At 38.4% G+C, this 13,384-nt stretch overlaps 1 protein-coding gene across 18 annotated transcripts in view; it reads left to right on the top strand.

Annotated features, from left to right (window-relative positions):
• Positions 1-13,384, top strand: part of SCMH1 (Scm polycomb group protein homolog 1) — a 189,090-nt gene that overhangs the window by 9,016 nt on the left and 166,690 nt on the right. For 11 of the 18 annotated variants that reach the window (XM_045476878.1, XM_045476880.1, XM_045476876.1 and 8 more), the window contains exon 2: positions 7,836-7,911. The exons of the other annotated variants lie outside the window; for them this stretch is intronic. The gene's annotated coding sequence lies outside the window, so the exon portion shown is untranslated. The remainder of the gene's footprint in view (positions 1-7,835; positions 7,912-13,384) is intronic. 18 annotated transcript variants of the gene reach the window in all.

The following is a 13,384-nucleotide window of genomic DNA, read 5'->3' as shown; positions in this document are numbered from 1 at the left end:
TTGTATATTCATTTTAATTGCTATGTCTATTGCTCATTGGCATATTATAGCATATTTCCAAGTGTTATTTATTATAATTGCTTTACACTCATGCTTATGTAGACTTTCCTCAGGGGCATTCAAACATGATAGAAATAAAGGCTATTTTTGTTTTTATGTCTTGTAAAGTATAATAGAAAACATGAGAGCCAGTATACTTGTTCTTGGAGATATTTAACAAGAGAGCAGACAACCATTTGTCTTAGATGATTTAGAATATTAGACTCCCAACCTTGGTTTTTTTGGTGTTCTGTCTTATCTCCACAGTTACTTCAAGAGACTGCCAGAAACTCTACAAACCAGATTAGATTTTTTAAAAAAATAAATGAATTTTTTGGGCACCTGGGTGACTCAGTCATTTAAGCGTTTGACTTGGGCTCAGGTCATGATCTCACAGTTCGGGAGTTCAAGCCCTACGTTGGGCTCTGTGCTGACAGCTCAGAGCCTGGAGCCTGCCTCAGATTCTGTGTCTCCCTCTCTCTCTGCCTCTCCCCTGCTCAAGCTCGCTCTCTCTCTCTCTCAAAAATAAATAAATATTAAAAAATAAAAATAAAGGAATTTTAAAGGTGAATTTGGTAGTATAAAAGTTTATAAAGACTAATAGGCATAGAGAGTCATAATTCCAAATGAAGGGAATGCAGGAGTTTAAAAATGTCTAATTTCTCTATGTGTATTTGTTCAGTTTTTCATTCATTCATTCAACAAATATTTAATTATGTCTACTAACTGCCAGACAGTGTGCTATGTGCAGTGACAAAAAAGAATGCCATAATTTTTAAAATGCAAAGACAAGCCACAGAGTTAAAGAATATTATGTGGTACATGTATCAGCCAAATATCACAATCTGTAATAATAAAGGATTCCTACAAATAGAGTAGAAAAAGACAAATTCATAGAAAAATGACAAGGCATAAATGAGGCAACCTAAATATTTATTACCCATTGACCAATAATTAAAGGCAAATTAAAGCTCTAATGAGATGTCTTTTCATACCTATTAGATTGGCAAAAATTAAGAAGTCTGGTAATACCAAATATTGTCAGGATGTGGAGTTAAGGGAATTCTTGGACACTCTTGATGGGAATAGAAATTGTACAATCATGGTAAAGAATAATTTGTCAGTGTCTAGTAAAACTAAAGTACATATAACCTGTAGTCCAACAGTTCTGCTCCTAGGTCAGTACCCTTTAGAAACTCTCCAATGTATGCGTGAAGAGATACACAAAAATATTCATGCAAGGGGCACCTGGGTGGCTCAGTCAGCTGGGCCTCCGACTTTGGCCCAGGTCATGATCTCACGTTTTGTGGGTTTGAGCCCCATGTACGGCTTTGTGCTGACAGCATGGAGCCTGCTTTGAATTCTGTCTCCTTCTCTCTGTGTCCCTCCCCCACTCATGTGCACACGTGCGCACCTGTGCTCACTCTTTGAAAAGTAAACATTTAGAAAAATCTTTTAAAACATTAATGCGTTATTATAGCAAAAATTTCAAACTACTCCAAATGTCTATCAATAAAAGAATGAAAATATTACAGTACATTTATCTAATGGAATTCTATACAATAATGAACGTGGACTAGAACTATCTAGTAACTTGAGTGAATCTGAAAAAGAAAAGGTTGAGTGAATAAAGCAAGTGACAGAACACGTTTACATAACATTTAACATGTACGTATTATTTAGGGAAGTATGCTTAAGCAATAATTGTTTAAGTAATTGCATGGTTATAATAAACATCAAATTAAGGATAGTGGGTTTCTCTGAATGTCAGGGCAGGGAGAAAAGACCGGAAGGATGCTGGGAAGAGCACACGGGGGAGCTTACATCGTACAGTAGTCCTCCCTTAACTCCTGTTTTGGTTACCCATGGTCAACCACAGTCAGAAAGCTGATTGAGGACCCTCCTTCTGATGGATGTATGGTCAGATCAGTAGTAGCCTAAAGCTCTATCACAATGCCTCCATCATTCTCCTCACTTCATCTCGTCACACAGGGATTTTATCATCTCACACTGCAAAGAAGGGTGAATGCAGTACAATAAGATATTTTGAGAGAGGAAGGGACCACATTCACATAACTTTTCTATAGTTTACTTATTTATTTTGAGAGAGAGAGGGAGAAAGACAGTGTGAGTGGGGGAGGGGCAGAGAGAGAAAGAGAGAGAATCCAGCACTTAGAGTGCAGAGCCTGATGCGGGGCTCCAACTCACGAACCATGAGATCATGCCCTGAGCTGAAATCAAGAGTCAGATGCTTAACCGACTGAGCCACCTGGGTGCCCCTCACATAACTGTCATTACAGTATAATTTTTCTGTTTTATTAGTTACTATTGTTAATCTCTTGTGCCTAATTTTTAAATTAAACTTTATCATAGGTATGTATGTACAGGAAAAGACAGTATATATAGGGTTTGGTACTATCCACAGTTTTAGGCATCCACTGGGGGTCTTAGAACACATCCCCCACAGCTAAGGGAGACTACTGTATTAGTAGCTATCTTTTTCAACTAGGTTGTGGTTATATGGTTATGTGGTTATGTGGTATATTCTTATACCTTTGTATCTATCTGAAATACTATATGGGTATTTTTAAAGAATAATAGATGTAGCCCTCATTATGAGTGTAATGCAGGGAGGTAGGGAGTATTAGAAATATAAAGAGATGTTATTATGATGAATCATGTAAAATTGCTGTTTTTATAGGTCTTAAATGGTCTAATACGAGCAATTTCAAGTGGCTCCACCTCATTCAGTCTAATGTAAATTGTGCTCTCACTTGGATACATTCAGAGGACTGTGGGAACACAAGGGTAAGGACAGCTGAGTGCTGAGGCAGGAGGAGCAGGATGATCTTTGGAAAGTCTTCAGATATTGAGAATGGCATTGAAACTGCATCTTAGAAGCTGAGAAGGAATTCACTAGGTAGAGAGGAGAAAAATGAGGGCCTTCCAGAGAGAAGTCAAGCCCCTTGGAGTGAATTGAATCCCTCAGGAGGAATATGTGGAGGTCAAAGAAATGCAAGGAGGGGGAGACTAAGAAGAGGGACAACATGTGCAACTACGTGGATGGAACTGGAGGGTATTATGCTAAGGGAAATTAGTCAGAGAAAGATAAATATCGTATGACTTCACTCATATGAGGACTTCAAGAGAGAAAAACAGGTGAACACAAAGGAAGGGAAGCAAAAAGAAAAACAGGGAGGGGGACAAAACAGAAGAGACTCTTAAACATGGAGAACAAAGAGGGTGACTGGAGGGGTTGTGGGAGGGGGGAATGGGCTAACTGGGTAAGGGGCACTAAGGAATCTACTCCTGAAATCATTGTTGCACTGTATGCTAACTAATTTGGATGTAAATTTAAAAAAAAACAAAATTAAAAAAAAAAGAAGAGGGACAACATAATAGCAAATATCTGTATACTGTTTACTATGCATTTTTTTTTTCAACGTTTATTTATTTTTGGGACAGAGAGAGACAGAGCATGAACGGGGGAGGGGCAGCGAGAGAGGGAGACACAGAATCGGAAACAGGCTCCAGGCTCTGGGCCATCAGCCCAGAGCCTGACGCAGGGCTCGAACTCACGGACCGCGAGATCATGACCTGGCTGAAGTCGGACGCTCAACCGACTGTGCCACCCAGGCGCCCCTACTATGCATTTTAATATGCATATAAACTCATGTGATCCTCCCAGATGGGGAAACAGGCACATAAAAGTTAGTAACCTGACCAAGGTCATGGGGCTAACGACTGGTGCAACTAGGATTTGAACTCTGGCAGTCCAAGTCCAGAGTCTGTGCTCTTGGCCAGTATGCTATACTGACTCACTACACTATAAGCACTTCACACACACACACACACACACAAATATATATATTATGTATACATATATAATATATATATTATATATATATACAGCATGTATATAATATAGTACATGTATATATGCATATATATGCATATATATATGTGTGTATATATATATTATATATATAATATATATATTATATATATATATATAATATATATATATAATATATATACAGCATTGTCCTCTAAGGTAGAGTAAGGGATAGCAAGATAACAGAGATGTGACTAACTCAGAAGAGTAGTGATTCTACTAGTTCTGTGTGCCAGTAATTATAATTCTATTTAATAATGAAAAAGATGGAGTCAGGGAGACTATTGAAAATCGATCCTAAGTATTTGATGTATCAACACAATTGAAAATTTTAATCCTCTGCTGTCTGTATCATAGTTTCCCTAACACGCTGACTGGGATTAATGTGGACAGTTTTGTTTATTCTTCTTTATTTTCTGGTTTTAATAAAGGTAGAACGAAGGATATTGTTGATTTAGTGGATTTCCAGAAATGGATGATATTCTAAAGATCAGTACTTCAGTCTTCAATATTTCATAGACAGGAAGGTAAAAGAGACCATATGGTTTGTGGAAAGAATTGTGGCTTGGTGGTCGAGATTCCCAGTCAAGTCCCAGTCTGCACCTCACTCTGTGATTTAGGCAAGGGGGTGCAGTCAGTGATCTCTAAGATTTCTTCCAGTGCATAGGTTCCAGGACTATTAGGTTAAATATTCAATGAAGAAATTGAGGCTTAAAGAAGGGATGTGGTTTGTCCAGCTCATAAAACTGGAATTTCATTCTCTTGACTTTTGGTCCAAAAAACCTAGTGGAAGAATCACCATTTGAGTGGCTTCTTTATGTCAGGCACATATTAACTACCTAAAAAAACATAAAGGCATGTGAAATTGTTTCAGAATTTATTTATCCAATATAAAAGTAACAACATAGCATCTCCTATGTTTATTTATACATATCTTGCTTTTTTCCAGAATGTATTTAAAGCATACTTACTTTGTGTAACATACCGTACTAAGAAAGGGAATAACTTGAGTATTTTTTAGATACATTGCAACATGCAGATATATATTATTTGCACCTACATGCATACAGGTATTATTAACTCCACTTTATACATAAACAAACGGAGATTTAAAGATACCTGGCCAAAATCGTATAATGTATAAGTGATAGAACTCAATTTCAAACTAAGACCAGCCTGACTTCAACCATAGAGCCCTTTGCGTTTCACCTGTACACTCCCCCAAGCAGTGTTACAGACACTGTACAGGAGGCAAGACAAAAGCATTGACTCTTTTTTTTCCTCTAAGTTTATTTATTGATTTTGAGAGAGAGAAGGGGAGGGGCAGAGAGAGAGAGGGAGAGAGAATCACAAGCAGACTCCAGCAGCATTGCCAGCGCAGAGCCGGACATGGGGCTTGAACTCACAAACTGTGAGATTACGACCTGAGCTGAAATCAACAGTCAGACGCTTAATTGCCTGAGCCACCCATTCACCCCTCCTTTTCGTTTTCTTCTTTTTAACTGAAACCACGACTAAGGGAGGTCTGCTGTGCAGTGTAAGCCCTCTGTGTGCTCTTCCCGGCAGTATTTCCAGTCTTCTCCCCACCTTGCTGGTCAGAGATACCCACTATCCGTGTAAACTCTTTTCACCTCAGTGCCTTCCACCTGTAGATGACAAAAATACACCAAATTCTACTCTCGACAGAGAGGACTCAGACAAATGTAAAAGGTTCTTCCCACATGATATTGCCTGTTAATTGAAAGCACCATACCATTATTTGGTAGGATTTTTGTAGCTGAGTTCCCATATTTGCTTCTGAACAAAAGTGATTCTGTTCGTATAGGAATGGTATTTTATTTGGGCTCTTTGTGCGACACTAAAATAGTGCTAATGCCTGTTGCCATTATATATGAGTTGTGTAGTTATTTTTTATACAAATGCTTTGAAAGGTTGATATGACTCTTGGAGTGATATTAATTTAGAAATCCGGGATTTAAGTGCTCGCTTCAGCAGCACATACACTAGAAGTCTTGGATTTCATTTCTCAAGAATAAACTTTGCGAGAAGTCTCTTAATCACAGAGTTTATAGGTCTTCTACTAAGTATATTTTCATCATCAGTTGTAGTTGTGCCTACATTTAAAGGAAACCATTTAGGGGTGCCTGGGTGGCTCAGTCGGTCAAGCATCTGACTCGGTTTCGGCTCAGGTCATGAGCTCACAGTTTGTGAGTTTGAGCCCCGCATTGGGCTCATGCTGACAGTGCAGAGCCTGCTTGGAATTCTCTCTCTCCCTTTCTTTGCCCCTCCCCTGCTTGCTTTCTCTGTCTCTGTCTCAAAATAAATAAATACACTTTTTAAAAAAATAGAAATAAAGGAAACCATTTATAGAAATTGATCTTCAAGGAAGTATTCTGTAAATAGTTATTATTGACCCTAGATATCCTCTTTCTATAGAAAGCTTAGAAAATATTACTAAACAAATACCAGTAGAGCCAGAAATTCTCTTGCTTCTTTCTTGCTCCAGAATTTACTCTCCAAATGATCCAACTGTGATCCCTCAGATTTCCACAACTCCAACTTAATTACTTAATGCAATTTAGTGAATAAACAAGGATTGGTTGTTTGGCCTGAATTCTATTAGCTGCCTTAACAGTGAATAGATTTTGTTTTTTATGCTAACCTGGACACTTAAGTGTCAAAGTTGTCTTTTTAAGAACTGCTGTTTGAATTTGGTAAAATGTTTTTGTTAACTTCCTTATTTTCAACACTAACAATTTTCTTTTGATATGTTAAAATCCTTAATGATGGTATTTAAATAAACCATTAGGCTGAAAAGAGAAATGTCAGTTCAGACAATTTACTAATTTGCTGGTGTTTCTGATTATTAGTTATCAATGAAAACCTGTATTTAGGTGCCTAATATAGTAAATGTTTACATAGTAAGTGCTCAAATACATGTTGATTAAATCCAAATTTGAATTAATGGACTATTTTCATTGCACATATTTTTTTTTCTTTTTTGTGCTCCTTTGTGTTATATTAAGAGGGAAATGTATTTTACACTGACCATATTTTGGAAATAGATTTGTTGTTTGATGGGTAGGGGTTTAAATCCCACGTCTTTTACTCCTAAGCTACCAAAAAGATACTTTATTCTATTTATCAGACAGGTTTAGCAATCCCTGGTGTATTTGTAGGTCTTGCCTTTTTTAGGAATTGAAGGTCACAAGACCTGGTAGGCAAGGCAGCGTCTCACACTTTTCATGCCCCTTTGTATGCATACTATGGTAGATTCTGGTATGGTGGTGGGCTCGTAAATGTCATTATAATGTTTTTTCTCTGTATTACTGGGAAATAACAATTACCATTTCATCAGTATGGAAGGAGACAGCCAGACTTTTGTTTCCCCAATTTGCTAGATCATCTGGAACACACATTAAGAATATAGATACCTTGGGGTGCCTTGGTGGCTCTGTCGGTTGGGCATCCGACTTCGGCTCAGGTCATGATCTTTAAGTTTGTGAGTTCGAGCCCTGCGTTGGGCTCTGTGCTGAAAGCTTAGAGCCTGGAGCCTGCTTCGGATTCTGTGTCTCCCTCTCTGCCCCTCCCCTGCTCATGCTCTCTCTCTCTCTCTCTCAAAAATAAACATTTAAAAAAATAATAAAAAAAGAATACAGATACCTTGACTTAGAGATTCTGTTTCAGTAGATTTGGTGTAGTGCCTCTGGTGATCCTTTTGGGAAAAAAAAAATCAGTGCTCTAATTTTTTAAAATGTTGGTACTATATTTATACTTCTTGGTTATAAAGAACAGAAACTCAATATAAATGGATTGAAGCAAAAAAGGAATTTATTGGCTCATTTAATTTGAAATAAAACCTGGTGAAGGGAGTTATTAATAAACTTCTTCTTGCTTCTAGATTGTTTCCCAACTTTATCAGGCAAGGAATGCATAACAGAGGTGCTTGAAAGGACCATAGGGGAATCAAGACTCTGGTATGTCTCAGTCTCATCCATAGTTGTAGGTCCTGCCTTTCTGCCTTTACTTGTACCATGTTTAGCCCTGTGTAATTTTCCAACTCAGCAAGTCTCCTGTGCTGGCCCTGGGCAGAGTGAAACTTTTTTAGAAAAGCCCTGTTTTATACCCAGTGTTTTCAGATTGACCAGCTTAACTCAGGATTCATGTTCTCCATTATGCACTGGTATGGCCTTACAGGCTATTCAGGATTTTGAGTATCTCCCCTGTTTCATATTAAGCAATTTTTTTTTAATGTTTGTTTATTTTTGAGAGAGAGAGAGAGAGAGACAGAACATGAGTCGGGGAGGGGCAGAGAGAAAGGAAGACAGAATCTGAAGCAGGCTCCAGGCTCTGAGCTGTCAACACAGAGCCCGACGCAAGGCTCAAACCCACAAACCGTGAGATCATGACCTGAGCCGAAGTCAAATGTTTAACTGAGTCACCCGGGTGCCCCAGCAATTTCTTTTTTGTAGGAACTGATTAAAGGCTACCTATGTGGCCAATACACATCACATCCTGCATTTTCCCTACTACATCTCTTTGCAATGTACCTCCGTAGTAGTGAGTCCTGATACAAAACAGACCACAGTGTGATCACCTTTCTCATACCACATAGGGATGGCCAACCTCTTGGCATGAAATAGAGGTCTGTACTGTTCTGTTCCTAACCATAATCCAGTCAGTTCTACATTTTAGGGACCCCTCTACCACATACTGGTTTCCGTATCGTAAGGGTACATGGGATTGCAAGCAATAGAAACCAACTCTGGTTAACTGTGTCTACAGCGGTGATTCCCAAACCTTGCTGACTACCTGGAAAGGTTTTTAAGTTAAAAATCCCCATGTACACCACCCCACCTCAAAAAAAAAAAAAAAAAAAAAAAAAAAAAAAAGATTGAATTAGGATTTCCAAGGAAATGGAACATAGGAATTCGTATTTTTAAAAAGCTCTCTAGATGATTGTGATGCTTGCCCATTGTTGCCTATTTCAGTGAATATCCTCCAAACTCATCTGTTTGCCTTGGCCTAAACACTGGCACTCATTTCTGAAACGACTTTTTCTCCATTTACAGTTCATTGCTAATACCCATTAGGTCTGTATCCTAAATATCTTATGAGTCTTTCCAGCTGTATCTTTTGTTCTAGTGTAGGGCACCATAATTCTTTTGGACCATCATATTAACCCCGTAAGTAGTTTTCATGCTTCTACTTTTACATGTGCCCCCACCTCCATCAATATAGTCACCACAGATCATGCCATCTCTTCGCCTAAGATCTTTCGGTGGCTTCCCATTGAGCTGAAAATACAAACAATATTTTTCCTGCAATCTACATGATACAGAGGCTACTTTCTTAGCCAGACTCACCTGGTGCTACCATCCCCTAGCTAAATTCCAGTCACACTGGCACCTTTTTTGTTCCTTAAATATATGAAGCTCTTTCCTATCTCTGAGACTTTTTGCACATGCTGTTTTCTCTGTCTGGGAAGTCTTCCCCTGATGCTTGGTTAGTTCTTTCTCAGCGTGAAACCACATCCCCAGAGATAGCCTCCCTGACTTCCCTTCCACAGTCACTGTTTATTTCTGTTTTAGCACTTAATCACAAAAGGTAATTATTTATTTGTTTGTTTATAAGTTCCACAGGTGTGGGATCTTGCCAGTCCTATATTTAACATCTATCACAGTGCATGGCATATAATGGCATTCATTAAATATTTGTTGAATGAATGAGTGACTCTTTGTTGCCACCATCTTGGTCCAAGCTTCTGCCCTCTTTCCCCTGAATTACTACAATTGTAACCTAACTACTCTGCCTAAACTGTTCTGGCTCCCGTTAATCCTTTAAACATTAAACAATCCCGTTAAACATTTCCCATGTTGTTTCCAGGGTTAATGTTTTAAAGACTTGAAATCATAAAAATAAAAACTTGAAGTCTGATAATTATACTGTATTTAAATTATTTTTTTTAATGTTTATTCATTTGAGAGAGAGTGTGCGAGCAAGCAGGGGAGGGTCAGAAAGAGACAGTGTCAGAGGATCCAAAGCAGGCTCTGCTCTGACAGCACAGAGCCCAATGTGGGGCTCAAACCCACGAACCGTGAGATCATGACCTGAGTCAAAGTCAGCCACTCAACTGACTGAGCCACCCAGGTGCCCCAACAATATTTAAATTCTTCACATGCTTCCCGTTGATCTTAATGTAGCTTATAGAACTTTTAAAAAATAACTTTTTAAAATTATGGTAAAATATATGTAACAATTTATCGTTTTTACCATTTTTAATTGTACAATTCATTGGCATTATGTATATTCACGTTGTGCAACCTTCAGCACCATCCATTTCCAGAACTTTTTTGATCTTGCAAAACTGAAACCCTGTACTCACTAAACAGTAACTGCCCATTTCTCTCTCCCTCCGTCCCCTCCAACCACCATCCTACTTTCTGTCCCTATGACAGAGTACGTATTTTGCCTGTTCCAGGTACCTCATATGAGAGGAATCATATAGTATTTGTCCTTTATGACTGACTTATTTCATTTAGCATGATGTCTTCAAGATTCCTCTATGTTGTCGTTTATAGAACTTGTAATGATTTAGCCCATCTACCTTTGTGACCTCTTTTCACCTTGCTTTGCTTTCTGTATATTAGTTCTACTTTCTTTGTTTCTATTCTGTGGACTGTCGATGCCCCGTCTCACCTCGCATGTTTTTCTCATGCCTGTTCCCTCTGTCTGGAATGCTCTTTCCCCTTCTTTTCCGGTTAATTTCCATGTGTTCTTCAGATTTCAACTAAGACATCACTTCTTTAGGGTATACTACTTTCATTTCCGAGAATCTGCTTAGTCTCCATGGTACCATGTGACTTTCTTTTGTAGTACTTGTTTTAGTTCCAAATGACACCTCTATCTGTATTTTTTTTGGTGGACTAGTATTTGTCATGATGGCAGGGGTCACACCTTATGTTCAGTATTGCATCCCCAGTACCTAATATGGAGTAGGTGTTTCAGCAAGTAACACTTCATGTGTAATAAATAATACTAAAATCTGTTGACTTAATGAATTTAGGTCTGGAAATTGATGGCTTAAGGTCTTTCTCTGAAAATCTCCTACCATGTCTGAGACTTCCTTGACTACTTTAGCTTGTAGAGATCTTCCTTTTCTGTGAATTTAAATGTCCTTATTTATTTGCCAGATGTTTAACATTTACGCAGGTAATTCTTAGGTCATCTGAAATGTTCTGTTTTGTAATATTATTTATGCTTTATATTTGCCAATTGGTCTTCCTCCTCTAAACAGTCACTAGAATTATTGTTCTAACTTTCTAAATTACAAATCTTATCATTTTGGAACCTCTAGGGCAGTGCTTCCTATTAAAGTACATGTGTTGAAGGAGCTGTATTTTTTTTTTTTTTATGTTTTTATTTATTTTTGAGAGACACACACAGCGTGAGCAGGGGAGGGGCAGAGAGAGAGGGAGACACAGAATCCGAAGCAGGCTCCAGGCTCCGAGCTGTCAGCACAGAGCCCGGACATGGGCGGGTCTCGAACCCATGAACCACGAGATCACAACCTGAGCCAAAGTCAGACGCTTAACTGACTGAAGCCACCCAGGCGCCCCTCAACTCCTTTAAGCAAAATTGGTCTCCACTTTTCACGTACCTATAATAGCTACATATTACATTCTGTTGTAATGTGTTTGCTTATCTGTCTCCACATCTAAATTAACATGGTTTACATCCTATTCACCCTTATATCTCTAGCCCAGGGACTGACACATAGAGTATTCAATAAGTATTGATTGGATAAATTGGGAAAGTCATCAATATTTGGCACATATGTCAGACAGAGAAGCTTTTAATTTGGTCTTGGACAAGCTGGATGATTTTTGCCTCACTAGCGAACCAATTCCTGGATGTCGAATATGATGTATAGAATAAGGGTTGATATGTGTCTTAAAAAATACAAATAATGAGCCTCCTGGCCAGATACCTTATGTGGACGTGCTTTGAAGCTCTGAGGCAGAAGGTGGGAGGTATACAGAGAAGGAGGTTAAAATTGAATTAGCCTTGAAACTGGTTTAATTGAAAAGTTTGGAATCTGACTTTTTAAATAGCACTTTTTTTTTGTTTTCTCTTCATTGAATTTGTTCTTTCAGTTTTATGAGTGACCTTTAAGTGATCTCTTATTGGCAAGAAAGACTATTTGGCCTATGGAAAAAGTACAAGATTTGAAGCCACATAATCTAGATATTCTAATCCTGGATCTAGCACTTACTAGCTGTATAACCATCACCAGTTATTTAAACTCTCCGAGTCTCATTTTCTTCATTTGTAATGCATGGATACTAGTGTTTGCCATTTGTACCTCCCAAGCTCATGAGAACCAAATGAAGTAGAAAATGTAGTAGGAAAGTGCAGGTGAACCCCAGAAAAATTTTTATCAGCTATTTGTCATCAGCTTCTTGACTTCAGAGGAGTTAAAAATCTTTGTACCTCAGCTTAGTCCCCTCTGAAATGGGAAGAATGATAATACTGGTATCATTAGGTTTATTGTGCAAATTAAAATAATTCATAAAAAAGTACCTAATATACAGTTGTGTGGCATTAAGTACGTTCATTTGTTGGGCAACTATCACCACCATCCATCTGCGGAACTTTTTCGGCTTCCCCAACTGAAACTCTGTACCCAGAAAAAATAACTCCCCACACCTCTTCCTTGCCTGTCCCCAGCAACTACCATTCTACTTTCTGCCTCTATGAATTTAAACTCTGGGAACCTCATATAAGAGGAATCAAGCAATATATGTCCTTTTGTAGCTGCCTGGCCTGTTGAATTTTGAAATAACGGTATTGATGATGATAATTCTAATGATTACCATTTATTTAGTACTGTGAGGAAGGGCAGGCACATTGTTTGTTTAATCTGCAGTGTTGGCCAACAAATGACCTTATCCATCCTCGTGTGACAGTTGAAGAAGGTGAGGGTAAGGAGATTAATTTACCTAAGGCCACAGGTCTGTGAAGCATCAGATGCAGAATTTACTCCATGTTTGTCTTGACAAGGCTGCAGCTATGCCTACTGCACCAAAAGTTGATGAAGTAGGCCTGACTCCAGCCCATGTTGAGATGGCATCAGAAAGGGAATGACTGTGTTTCATGGCCTCCTTTTCTTCTTACATACCAGTTTACTTTGTTCAGATTTCCAAAAAAATAGCGCAAAGAAAGTTCCAGTAAGAAGACGTGAACTTTTATTTTGTACTCCTTTAAATTATGAGCTCTTATCAAAAATGACCATCTTTTCTTCCTGTATTCCTAGCCTCTAATACGAACTTGGCATTTAGAAGTCACATGAACATTTGTTAACAAATTGTATGCCCTCAACCTGCCCCTTTTTTCATATCCAAGTAAGCTGGGCTTTGAGATGGAGACAGCTATGTAGTTCCTGCTTTC

Source organism: Leopardus geoffroyi, chromosome C1 (assembly GCF_018350155.1).
Source record: "Leopardus geoffroyi isolate Oge1 chromosome C1, O.geoffroyi_Oge1_pat1.0, whole genome shotgun sequence".
Classification (NCBI taxonomy): Eukaryota; Metazoa; Chordata; class Mammalia; order Carnivora; family Felidae; genus Leopardus; species Leopardus geoffroyi.
This window is presented reverse-complemented; position numbering and strand designations above follow the sequence as displayed.